At 39.2% G+C, this 13,867-nt stretch overlaps 1 protein-coding gene and 1 long non-coding RNA gene across 6 annotated transcripts in view; one reads left to right on the top strand and one right to left on the bottom strand.

Annotated features, from left to right (window-relative positions):
* LOC102806946 (ferric reductase 1-like) overlaps positions 1-2,111 on the bottom strand; it is a 188,111-nt gene extending 186,000 nt beyond the window's left edge. For all 5 annotated transcript variants that reach the window (XM_085503521.1, XM_085503522.1, XM_085503523.1 and 2 more), the window contains exon 1: positions 2,000-2,111. The gene's annotated coding sequence lies outside the window, so the exon portion shown is untranslated. The remainder of the gene's footprint in view (positions 1-1,999) is intronic.
* Positions 2,112-2,159: 48 nt separating this feature from the next.
* On the top strand, positions 2,160-3,144 carry LOC146739197 (uncharacterized). Its single transcript, XR_014930471.1, has 2 exons — positions 2,160-2,227; positions 2,966-3,144. It is a non-coding gene; the product is annotated as an uncharacterized LOC146739197 (long non-coding RNA).
* The last annotated feature ends 10,723 nt before the right edge of the window (positions 3,145-13,867 follow it).

The raw sequence follows: 13,867 nt of genomic DNA, 5'->3' as shown, positions 1-13,867 counted from the left end.
ATGTTTAACAAGCGACCTGACGGTCGAAATAGCTCTGCTGTCTTCATTATCATGGAACAAGAATCAGTAAAGTGGCATTGTGGTTGACGATTTCGGACAGTTGTCGAAAATAACACTTTTTACCAAAAATGACAAAAATATTCACTTAAAATCCAAATTTGCATATTTTGAGACGAGTTTAATGAATCTGACAGAGGACCACCCCATGTATCCTTGCTGCAAATATGAAAGCAATTGGATTTACGGTTTAGGACTAGTTGTTGAAAATAACATTTTTTACCAAAAATAACAAAAATATTCACAAATTTAACAAATCTGCGTTGATAGCGGAGCTAATAACTTTTGCATTACATTATATATAATTAAACCAACAGGATCAAGTGCATAATTTGTGAATGTGTATTTTTAAAAACAAATTAACCCAAAAATTTTTTCAAGACATATAATTCCATATTTCAAATTTTTCAAAATCTTGTATTTTACGTTTACCTACATTTATATGGCTTAAAATTGAAGGTAACTGAAGCGGGGACGAAAAGGAAGAAAGCTGTTAATCCCTATGTGCCATTATATCTGTGACATGAAAAAAAATGAACATTTTACAAATGTTAACCGATTTAAAAACTGATATTTAAGTAAAAATTAAAGAAATTTAAACATATCAATGTAATAAAAAAAATATCATTTTTGTACAGTTAAAACATGCACGTCAATCCATTTTATCTTAAATACAAAAACATGTACGTCAATTCATTTCATCTTAAAAACAAAAACAAAAAAGATCAGATACAATACTGTTCTTTTTGTGATGAGATGAGAAGGAAAAATTTTAATGTTTTTCAGTTTCTGTCAACATCAATGACTCAACACCTTGATTTATAGCACATTTAAACAGAGTGCCTTTATTGCACAGTAACAATGACCAAGCACAAATTGTGATTTCTGATTGTCCATTACAGTTATTGACACAAAACACAGAAATAAACTATTTACAATCCAGTATTAAAAATAGTTTCAAAAATAGATACAAGCTGGTATGCTGATGGGTGTTCCGCTGATGAAGAAAACAATCATTTTGTTGTCCATTGCCATGGCAGGACAGGATTTTTTTGTAATTTTTTCCACCTGTGGAAGCACTGGCTGGCACAAAGTAAAAACTCTAGGTATATACTAAAACAAATGGGTGAGAAATGTCTGAAACTGTACAAAGACACAGGCACAAATTCACAAACACAACTACAAATGATTTAATACGAACACAAAGAATTTTACTAGAATTTATACTTCTCAGAAGGAAAATACTATGTTAATTGTCACCACTGAAGTCTTATTTCCACTTGGAGATTCAACACTGTAACTGTCACATATGTGTTTTATTATTGTAACATTCAAAATTGTTTCAATTGTTCTTTATTTAAAACGGTATATAAACGTGAATTATTGAATAACTATAATGATAGTGTAGTATAAATTAGCTGATTTAAATGATTTGGAAAATTAAACTTATCGATATGTATATCTTTTGTTGTATTAAATTTATTTTTAATTTGGATAAGTAACAATCTGTCAAATCTGCTAGCAAAGAAGTAAATTACAAATTAATTTTTAAAGGGGGAAATATATTTTACAAGCTTTGCTGCAAGTATTTCCGTTTTCCTTGCATATTTATACATAGTATTTTTTTTTCTGTGATAGTGTATTTAAGAAAATATTCATGGACATACATTTGTCATTGTAATATAAAATGAACACTTTCAGACTATGGTCAGTGGATATGTTTACATGTCTGTTCTCGCTCCCAGAACAATGCTTTACACAGGGCTACAATAACAATAACACGGGGTTTTAGTCACACTGCTGCGGTAGTCAGTAGTCACACCCATCACTACTACCATGGAGGTAACCTCCATCCCTCTATGCTACTACAAACCCGGGTAATAGTGACGACATTACAGAAAGTAACTGGATATTGTCATAATCATACCTTATCATAACTTACCCAGTATTTTAACACGGAAATGATTCCAATCTCCACCTTGCTCCAACCAGCCGTTTTCACGAAGACGACTAAAGTTAGTGCGCATGCGCAAACTTATCAAACGAAAGCGGATCGAGATTAAAATACGAGTAATAATAGATATCAAATCCTCGAGTTAAACTGCAACTACAGTGGAATGAACCATGCGACCAATACACAGCTCCATGATTCAAGTAATGTTCAACAACAGTAAGTCGATATCATCTACAGTTATATTTAATAACATGTGTTTTTATCGTATTCTTGATAATATGTTGATATTGACGCTAGAGGGCGCCACGCCAATTGTCGAAATGTGTTTTCAATGTACGTGCGATATGGGAATTGCGCTTGAACTAATGTTAAAACAAGTAGTTCAATCCCCGGTAGACTCATCAGTGAATATTAACACAATAACAGTTTATCTTACAATTTAAAAGAAAAACTTCAAAATCAAAATTCAAAAAAGTCAAGTGAAAATCCAATTTTAACAATTAAATTGATGGATTATTATGCAAACAAATCATTAACAGTAATACTATTTAGTTACGGATTTTGGGAGTTGTGGTACAATCAGAGTGCGGGTGATGAAAATGTGTTTCTTGGCTTGTTTCGTCAGCAGTGTTTCGACTCACTAAAACGAAAGACCGCGAAGTACCGAAGGAGCAAAGGCTAAACATGACAAAAAAAACGCTGATAAGAAAAACGTTGTTGTACATTGCATTCGTTCACAAATTGTGCGGTAGCGATTAAATTTACAAAAATAACCTGATAATTATATTATATTGTGGAAGGATTTCTCGACGGTCAGTCGGACATGCGAGATTTGCGCTGTATATAATTTTGGGTGATCATACATGAAAATATAATAACACACCAGAGATTGCAATTGTTGATTGATGAACCGATTGTACGTTGCTGAGCTCTATTTCTCCTTCGAACCCATAGAAACACACAAAAGATGGCAGGCGGGGCAGGCAGGCAAAGGTCATCGCAGAAGAACCCACATATTATGAAATGCGCTATCACAGGTGATCTCGGTAAAACGTTTGTTTTTGTTAAGTACAATAATTTAAACTAGATAACAAGATTCTGTAAGGTAAAAAAAAAACACTAAAATAATAAAACTAATGTGTTCCATGAACACTGGTCACATACTCCATGGCTATCTAAAACGACATCCTTGTCGTTCAAAACTCCTAACTCAAGTTACAGACGAAGGTTATACACTCTAAGTTCAGAAAGAAAGAAAAGTACATTGGTTATAGATGATGAGCATACACATCCAGCACTACAGTCGTAGTACCACAGTTCAAAAACAAATTCAAATTTTATAGATGTCCAACACACACTACCAGTACTAACATTTCAAAAAACAATATGCCAACTCTTGTAGGCCTTCCCAGTTCTAAAACTTGCAAATCAATGTTATTTATTCTTGCTGAACATTATCTGCCAATAGGCAAGGAAAGAACACAATAGCAACAACTACTCAGTCATATAAACTCAATACAGAACAATGGGATAAAACACAATACTAGTAGTCTTACTAACAATACCACTAGTTTAACTTTTGTCTCCTCAGTAGTTCACATATTAAGGCCATACTATAATAAACTAGTCTATCGGGAGCCTTTCTGTGTCTTGAAGGGTAGCGAATAGGTTCGCTTTTCAAATTTGCTGTCCCTGATACCTCATCTACTCCGATGACCTTGGATTTAGCTTCACCTTTGCTACATTTGCATTATCAAGGTGACTGTCATTTAATAAAGAATTAGTTTCAACATGTGTAGTTACTTTAACATCGCTGATGGGACTATCATTTAACAAAGAATTAGTTTGCATGTTATCTGGCTCAGCAGCAGGGCCATTAGAAATACTATTTAGGTCATAGAACTCCTTGGCATCGGCATCAACAGACCTCGCCTCCAGCTGCTCTACATATTCATCATGAACATCAACATAACCTACTGACACTATTTTAGTAGGGGGAGATACTTCTTCCAGATCATTAGCTATCCCCAAAGATTGAGTATCCTGTGTCACATTATTATCCATCTCTGTTGTACTAGGCACACTCGTCTGTTCACTTCTATCTACTACATTACCACAAGGAAAAGTATGAATTGTTACAAAGTCATCGCTACTTTCACTATCACTCTTTTCCTCATCACTAGTATGCTCATTATTGTCCTCAACTAACTCATTATAATCAATATTATCTTCATGTGTGTCACATCCACCTGTACAAGAATGTACAAGGTTTCAACATGTTTTGGTGTAATGTGCGTTTTTTTTTTGTCCATCCTCAGTTCGTAAAAGGTAAACTGGGACATCTGGGCGTTTCGACACTATAGCGTACGGTACAGGTTCCCACTTATCATGAAGTTTATGTTTGCATATCAGAGGGGTTGTGTCTATCACAAGGACTCTGTCTCCTGGATACAGATCAAGGCCTTCTTTCGCCTTTTTGTCATAATTTCTCTTCTGTGACCCTCTGTACACCTCTGCTTTCCGGAGTACTTCTCCATAAGACCACTTTAGTCGCCCTTGCAGACACATATACTTCATAATCTACCTCAGGTTTGTCTGACTAGTCCTCAACACCAAACGCCTAGTCAATAGGCAGTCGTGCACGTCGGATAAAAATCAAGAAGAAGGGTTCAAACCCAGTAGAATCATCGCGAGTTGCATTATATGCGTGAGCAAGGCGTCCCAAGTACGCCTTCTGTTTCTTTAAAGGGTCAAGGGTCCCCAACATATTCAGTAATGTGTTGAACCTTTTCGTCATTTCATTCCCTTGAGGATGATAAGGAGTTGTCCTACTTTTCTCTATTCCAACAACAGAGCAGAGTTCATTTATTAAGGCACTTTCAAAATTTCTGGCCTGGTCAGGATGAATGCGCTTCGGGAAACCATAATGAATAACAAAAATCACTCCACAAAACCCTCGTAACTGTCTCTGCCTTCTGGTCTTTGGTAGCAAAAGCCTGTGCATACCTGCTGAAGTGTTCAGTTACTACTAGACATTCTCCTCACCACTTTTAGACCTTTCAAGAGCCAACCAATCAATACAGACTAACTCCATTGGTGCCTGAGTACAAATATTTACAAGAGGAACACGTGTACTTGTGGGATGTGCCTTTCTCAATGCACATTGTTTACAGGTAGTACACCAGTCTTTCACATATGACTGCACCTTTGGCCAGTAATATCGCTTTCTCACCATGTCAACGGTTCTCTCAAAACCCAAATGACCATTTTCATCATGCGGACACTGCTTGTTTCCTCAATTTTTCAGGCAAAACTAGCTGCCTTTCCCACGGTTTCAAAAATAAATTGGTATCTTTGGATTTATTTGCTCTTTCTCATCGCTTCTTCATTTCTTTGTACACCAACACTATTCCAATAACCGAGTCATCTCTCTGGAGCAGACTTATTTCTAGAGAGGACAAACCAGGCAAAGTCTCGGAACCTCCCTTCTGCTTAACTTTCTATCTATCTATGATTTGCTGTCACCATTACCATCTTCTTTTTTCATCACCACTGATTTGACTACTCTAAGCGACATCTTCTCTCGGCATTCTCGATAAACCATCTGTGTTAGCATTACTCTTACCAGGGCAGTACTTAATCTCAAAATTGAACATGGCTGATTGAGATATCCATCGCGGACCAATATAGTCTAACTTAGCAGTAGTTTTTATATAAACCAGAGAATTATTGTCAGTCCAGACAGTAAACACATTACCATAGAGATAGTCTCTCAGTTTGACAGTTACAGCCCACTCCAAAGCAAGGAATTCTAACTTATGAGCTGGGTAACCAAGAATGGGTGCTGTGGTGATCTTCTCTTTCAGCATCAAGAAGACAGATTCACATTCGGTCCACTCAAACGGTGGCAGCCTCTCCTGGTGTTTTCTACCTTTTTTTCCGAGCATCCCCATATGTCAGTCGGTTCAGTGGCACTGCAATTTCAGAGCAGCCCTTCACAAATCTATGGTAATAACCAGTAAATAACCAGCAATTGAAGCACTTCTTTGCGGTTATTTGGTTATTTTCCATGCCCTCACCTTGTCAATCTTTTCAGGGTCCGTAGTGACACCATTTGCTGTAATGACATGCCCTAAATATCTAACCTCCTCACGAAAGAAATGATATTTCTTTGCCTTCAATTTCAACTTATGCTGTCTAAGCCTGTCGAACACCAACTGCAATCTAGTTAAATATTCCCCAAAAGTGCTTGAAAAGACAACATTGTCATCTAAATACAAAAGAAGAGAAAAAAAGTTCTGATCCCCCAAGCATCACATCATGCGGCGGAAAAAACTAGCAGGGTCATTTTGGAGCCCAAAGGACATTCGATTTATTTCAAACAGACCCATCAGGGTAGTGAATGCTGTCTTGTAACGATTTTTCTCAGCTACTTCTATCTGCCAGTAACCTGATGTTATTCAAGTGAAGAAAAATACTTCATTTTTTCAAGAGCTTCGAGGGCCTCATCCATCCTTGGCAAAGGATATGCATCCCACACTGAGCGAGAATTCAACTGCTGATAATCGATACATATTCGCAAACTACCATCCTTCTTACGAACAACAATGATGGGGGAAGCATAAGGTGAGTTACTTGGACGTATAACCCCTGAATCCTCCATGTCTTTAAGATGAGTCATTACATCCTGATACTGAGCAGGAGGAATTATGTGATGTGGCCTATCATCAATGAGTGGGATCTCGTGCTTCACAGTAGAGGTACAATCATAGTCAAGGGAGTGTTTGGAAAATACGTCATTATTACGCCCAAGCAACTCCTGTAACTGTCTGAGCTCATCGGGACTGTTGACTGCTGCACCACTCAGATCTACTCCTGGGATGTCCATCTGCACTGCTGTTTAGCACTGTGACATACAATGCTGATCACTCGAAGGTTTACCCTTAGTACGTTTTCGCGTAGTTTTGTGTTTCATCTCAGCAGGTTTAGACATCTTTGTAGGTTCATTTGGGTTGGCAGACAGTACCTCTTCCACATGCACACCTATATGCAAAGACACCAATGCAGTGTTGCTATAAATGTTCACAGGTCTAGCCAACAGGTTGCATACTCGCACCACTACTTGGCCATATCCTCTACCTTACTCAAACTCCTCGCTGTTGCAATACTGTCAAGTTTACCATTGTCGGCTGGTCTCTCAACAAGTACAGTGAAAGACTGATTTCCAGGCATTCTTGGAACACTACATTTGACATGCACTTCCGATTCAGCTGGAATGGATAACGGTCGTCATCCAGTATATATGGCCTCATCAATGCAACCACCAGGGTCTCTAACTTCAGCCTTTGCTGTATCTTTTTAGACACTGTACCATACAGAAGAAGTGTTCCTTACTTTAGTCAGGTAGCATTTACCAAGAGTATTTCTCATGTGAGTGCAACTGGCCCTAATAACATTTGTACCAATGAGCAAGGGGACCTTACTACTACAATCAGTAGTAGGAACTACAAAAGCTGGGACACCTTTATAACAATTATCAAGAAACTCAAGACAAAAAAAAATAACACCATTATACGGTACCAAGTGAGCAGTAGCTCCCTCAATGACAACACTACTAGACTCCAGAGGGTTGGTGACAAAATTGAGGATGGTGTTGGACAAATGTCTCAATAACTGAAGTGATCTGTGAACCTGTATCAATAAGAGCACAACAAGACACACCATTAACCACAACCATGTCCTCATTAGCTGGACCAACTAACTGATGCTGTGAATTGACCGAAGTATTAGTCAGTGAAGACTCTCGTTCCGGGACACCATGTACATTAGATTGGCTCAAACATGCCTGCTCAGTAACTGTCTCAGTAGGACTGGTTCTCTCAAGGTCACCTGTAACATGCCCTTCAATTACAGGCTCTACTCGTTTAAAGGATTATGTCTAACACCATTCTCTCTCATCCTAGTTGGTTCAACACACCCTCTACTGATAAGTCCTTCCTTACCACAATTAATACAAGTAATTGGTTCAGTGCGACTGGGGCGAGTCCGATAATCTGAAATACCCATATATGTTGCACAAGGCTGAGGTTTAGAAGTCATGGCCTCTATTCGCTGTTCAAGAGCCAGCATTTTTTGCTTGCTCATTCTGACTGCATGCCATTCGTTTAACAACTCTGTTACCTCAGACATCTCAGACTTTGCACCACCATCTTGTTTACTTTTATCTGATTTAGCTGCCTTACCATTATCACTACAGGTTGACTGTGATGACATAGCACCAGCATTTAACAAATAGTTCATGTCCCTTACCCAGTCCTCAATCAGAATCTTACCGTCTGGACTACCCGTGAATACAGGTACACTTCGGATTTGGTGTGAAGAGATCATGTTAGCCTGAGGTCCTGCTGCCCCACTATACTGAAAGGTAGGTTGATGGGTTGGAGCGGTTGGATTAACAACAGGGTATGGTAGTGTTGAGGGTGTATCATTAAAGTTGTGGTCATTGTGCAGTTCATGTAGCAATATATGTGTCATAGTGCAGTCCATGTAGCGATATATGTGTCATAGTGCAGTTCATGTAGCGATGTGTGTGCCATAGTGCAGTTTATGTAGTGATGTGTGTGTCATAGTGCAGTTCATGTAGTGATGTGGTTGTCATAGTGCAGTCCATGTAGCGATGTGGTTGTCATAGCGCAGTTCATGTAGTGATGTGTGTGTCATTGTGCAGTTCATGTAGCGATGTGTGTGTCATAGTGCAGTTTATGTAGCGATGTGGTTGTCATAGTGCAGTTCATGTAGTGATGTGTGTGTCATTGTGCAGTTCATGTAGCGATGTGTGTGTCATAGTGCAGTTCATGTAGCGATATATGTGTCATTGTGCAGTTCATGTAGCGATATATGTGGCATGGTGCAGTTCATGTAGCGATATATGTGGCATGGTGCAGTTCATGTAGCGATGTGGTTGTCATTGTGCAGTTCATGTAGCGATATATGTGTCATAGTGCTGTTCATGTAGTGATGTGTGTGTCATAGTGCAGTTCATGTAGCGATATATGTGGCATGGTGCAGTTTATATAGCGATATATGTGTCATAGTGCAGTTCATGTAGCGATATATGTGTCATAGTGCAGTTCATGTAGCGATATATGTGTCATTGTGCAGTTCATGTAGCGATATATGTGTTATAGTGCAGTCCATGTAGCGATGTGTCTGTCATAGTGCAGTTCATGTAGCAATGTGTGTGTCATAGTTCAGTTCATGTAGCGATATATGTGTTGTGGTGCAGTTCATGTAGCGATGTGGTTGTCATAGTGCAGTTCATGTAGCGATATATGTGGCATGGTGCAGTTCATGTAGCGATATATGTGTCATTGTGCAGTTTATGTAGCGATATATGTGTCATAGTGCAGTTCATGTAGCGATATATGTGTCATTGTGCAGTTCATGTAGGTATATGTGTGTCATAGTGCAGTCCATGTAGCGATGTATCTGTCATAGTGCAGTTCATGTAGCGATGCGTGTGTCATAGTTCAGTTCATGTAGCGATATATGTGTTGTGGTGCAGTTCATGTAGCGATGTGGTTGTCATAGTGCAGTCCATGTAGCGATGTGGTTGTCATAGTGCAGTTCATGTAGCGATGTGTGTGTCAAAGTTCAGTTCATGTAGTGATATATGTGTCATAGTGTAGTTCGTGTAGCGATATATGTGTCATAGTGCAGTTCATGTAGTGATGTGTGTGTCATGGTGCAGTTCATGTAGCGATATATGTGTCATAGTGCAGTTCATGTAGCGATATATGTGTCATAGTGCAGTTCATTTAGTGATGTGTGTGTCATAGTGCAGTTCATGTAGCGATATATGTGTCATAGTGCAGTTCATATAGTGATATATGTGTCATAGTGCAGTTCATGAAGTGATGTGGTTGTCATAGTGCAGTTCATGTAGCGATGTGGTGGTCATAGTGCAGTTCATGTAGCGATATATGTGTCATAGTACAGTTCGTGTAGCGATATATGTGTCATAGTGTAGTTCATGTAGTGATGTGTGTGTCATAATGCAGTTCATGTAGCGATGTGTGTGTCATAGTTCAGTTCATGTAGTGATATATGTGTCATAGTGCAGTTCATGTAGCGATATATGTGTCATAGTGCAGTTCATGTAGCGATATATGTGTCATAGTGCAGTTCATGTAGTGATGTGGTTGTCATAGTGCAGTTTATGTAGCGATGTGGTTGTCATAGTGCAGTCCATGTAGCGATGTGGTTGTCATAGTGCAGTTCATGTAGCGATATATGTGTCATAGTGCAGTTCGTGTAGCGATATATGTGTCATTGTGCAGTTCATGTAGATATATGTGTGTCATAGTTCATGTAGCGATATATGTGTCATAGTGCAGTTCATGTAGCGATGTGGTTGTCATAGTGCAGTTCATGAAGTGATGTATTTGTCATATTGCAGTTCATGTAGCGATATGTGTGTCATTGTGCAGTTCGTGTAGCGATATATGTGTCATAGTGCAGTTCATGTAGCGATGTGGTTGTCATAGTGCAGTTCATGTAGCGATATATGTGTCATAGTGCAGTTCATGTTGTGATGTGTGTGTCATAGTGCAGTTCATGTAGCGATGTGTGTGTCATAGTGCAGTTCATGTAGTGATATATGTGTTGTGGTGCAGTTCATGTATCGATAAATGTGTCATAGTGCAGTTCATGTTGTGATGTGTGTGTCATAGTGCAGTTCATGTAGCGATATATGTGTCATAGTGCAGTTCATGTAGCGATATATGTGTCATAGTGCAGTTCATGTAGCGATGTGGTTGTCATAGTGCAGTTCATGTAGCGATATATGTGTCATAGTGCAGTTCATGTAGCGATGTGTGTGTCATAGTTCAGTTCATGTGGCGATATATGTGTCATAGTGCAGTTCATGTAGCAATGTGTGTGTCATAGCGCAGTTCATGTAGCGACATATGTGTCATAGTGCAGTTCATGTAGTGATGTGTGTGTCATAGTGCAGTTCATGTAGCGATATAAGTGTCATAGTGCAGTTCATGTAGGGATGTATGTGTCATATCGCAGTTCATGTAGCGATATATGTGTCATAGTTCAGTTCATGTGGCGATATATGTGTCATAGTGCAGTTCATGTAGCAATGTGTGTGTCATAGCGCAGTTCATGTAGCGACATATGTGTCATAGTGCAGTTCATGTAGTGATGTGTGTGTCATAGTGCAGTTCATGTAGCGATATAAGTGTCATAGTGCAGTTCATGTAGGGATGTATGTGTCATATCGCAGTTCATGTAGCGATATATGTGTCATAGTGCAGTTCATGTAGCGATATATGTGTCATGGTGCAGTACATGTAGTGATGTGGTTGTCATAGTGCAGTTTATGTAGCGATGTGGCTGTCATAGTGCAGTCCATGTAGCGATGTGGTTGTCATAGTGCAGTTCATGTAGTGATGTGGTTGTCATAGTGCAGTTTATGTAGCGATGTGGTTGTCATAGTGCAGTTTATGTAGCGATGTGGTTGTCATAGTGCAGTCCATGTAGCGATGTGGTTGTCATAGTGCAGTTCATGTAGCGATATATGAGTCATAGTGCAGTTCGTGTAGCGATATATGTGTCATAGTGCAGTTCATGTAGTGATATATGTGTCATAGTGCAGTTCATTTAGTGATGTGTGTGTCATAGTGCAGTTCATGTAGCGATATATGTGTCATAGTGCAGTTCATATAGTGATATATGTGTCATAGTGCAGTTCATGAAGTGATGTGGTTGTCATAGTGCAGTTCATGTAGCGATGTGGTGGTCATAGTGCAGTTCATGTAGCGATATATGTGTCATAGTACAGTTCGTGTAGCGATATATGTGTCATAGTGTAGTTCATGTAGTGATGTGTGTGTCATAATGCAGTTCATGTAGCGATGTGTGTGTCATAGTTCAGTTCATGTAGTGATATATGTGTCATAGTGCAGTTCATGTAGCGATATATGTGTCATAGTGCAGTTCATGTAGCGATATATGTGTCATAGTGCAGTTCATGTAGTGATGTGGTTGTCATAGTGCAGTTTATGTAGCGATGTGGTTGTCATAGTGCAGTCCATGTAGCGATGTGGTTGTCATAGTGCAGTTCATGTAGCGATATATGTGTCATAGTGCAGTTCGTGTAGCGATATATGTGTCATTGTGCAGTTCATGTAGATATATGTGTGTCATAGTTCATGTAGCGATATATGTGTCATAGTGCAGTTCATGTAGCGATGTGGTTGTCATAGTGCAGTTCATGAAGTGATGTATTTGTCATATTGCAGTTCATGTAGCGATATGTGTGTCATTGTGCAGTTCGTGTAGCGATATATGTGTCATAGTGCAGTTCATGTAGCGATGTGGTTGTCATAGTGCAGTTCATGTAGCGATATATGTGTCATAGTGCAGTTCATGTTGTGATGTGTGTGTCATAGTGCAGTTCATGTAGCGATGTGTGTGTCATAGTGCAGTTCATGTAGTGATATATGTGTTGTGGTGCAGTTCATGTATCGATAAATGTGTCATAGTGCAGTTCATGTTGTGATGTGTGTGTCATAGTGCAGTTCATGTAGCGATATATGTGTCATAGTGCAGTTCATGTAGCGATATATGTGTCATAGTGCAGTTCATGTAGCGATGTGGTTGTCATAGTGCAGTTCATGTAGCGATATATGTGTCATAGTGCAGTTCATGTAGCGATGTGTGTGTCATAGTTCAGTTCATGTGGCGATATATGTGTCATAGTGCAGTTCATGTAGCAATGTGTGTGTCATAGCGCAGTTCATGTAGCGACATATGTGTCATAGTGCAGTTCATGTAGTGATGTGTGTGTCATAGTGCAGTTCATGTAGCGATATAAGTGTCATAGTGCAGTTCATGTAGGGATGTATGTGTCATATCGCAGTTCATGTAGCGATATATGTGTCATAGTTCAGTTCATGTGGCGATATATGTGTCATAGTGCAGTTCATGTAGCAATGTGTGTGTCATAGCGCAGTTCATGTAGCGACATATGTGTCATAGTGCAGTTCATGTAGTGATGTGTGTGTCATAGTGCAGTTCATGTAGCGATATAAGTGTCATAGTGCAGTTCATGTAGGGATGTATGTGTCATATCGCAGTTCATGTAGCGATATATGTGTCATAGTGCAGTTCATGTAGCGATATATGTGTCATGGTGCAGTACATGTAGTGATGTGGTTGTCATAGTGCAGTTTATGTAGCGATGTGGCTGTCATAGTGCAGTCCATGTAGTGATGTGGTTGTCATAGTGCAGTTCATGTAGCGATATATGTGTCATAGTGCAGTTCATATAGTGATATATGTGTCATAGTGCAGTTCATGTAGTGATGTGGTTGTCATAGTGCAGTTCATGTAGCGATGTGGTGGTCATAGTGCAGTTCATGTAGCGATGTGATTGTCATAGTGCAGTCCATGTAGCGATATATGTGTTGTAGTGCAGTTCATGTAGCGATATATATATATGTCAAAGTGCAGTTCATGTAGCAATATATGTGTCATAGTGCCATTCGTTTAACAACTCTGTTACCTCAGACATCTCAGACTTTGCACCACCATCTTGTTTACTTTTATCTGATTTAGCTGCCTTACCATTATCACTACAGGTTGACTGTGATGACATAGCACCAACATTTAACAAATAGTTCATGTCCCTTACCCAGTCCTCAATCAGAATCTTACCGTCTGGACTACCCGTGAATACAGGTACACTTCGGATTTGGTGTGAAGAGATCATGTTAGCCTGAGGTCCTGCTGCCCCACTATACTGAAAGGTAGGTTGATGGGTTGGAGCGGTTGGATTAACAA

Source organism: Saccoglossus kowalevskii, chromosome 9, assembly GCF_978046115.1.
Source record: "Saccoglossus kowalevskii chromosome 9, keSacKowa6.1, whole genome shotgun sequence".
Taxonomy (NCBI): domain Eukaryota; kingdom Metazoa; phylum Hemichordata; class Enteropneusta; family Harrimaniidae; genus Saccoglossus; species Saccoglossus kowalevskii.
The sequence above is the reverse complement of the archived record's forward strand: the minus strand, read 5'-3'. Positions and strand labels throughout refer to the sequence as shown.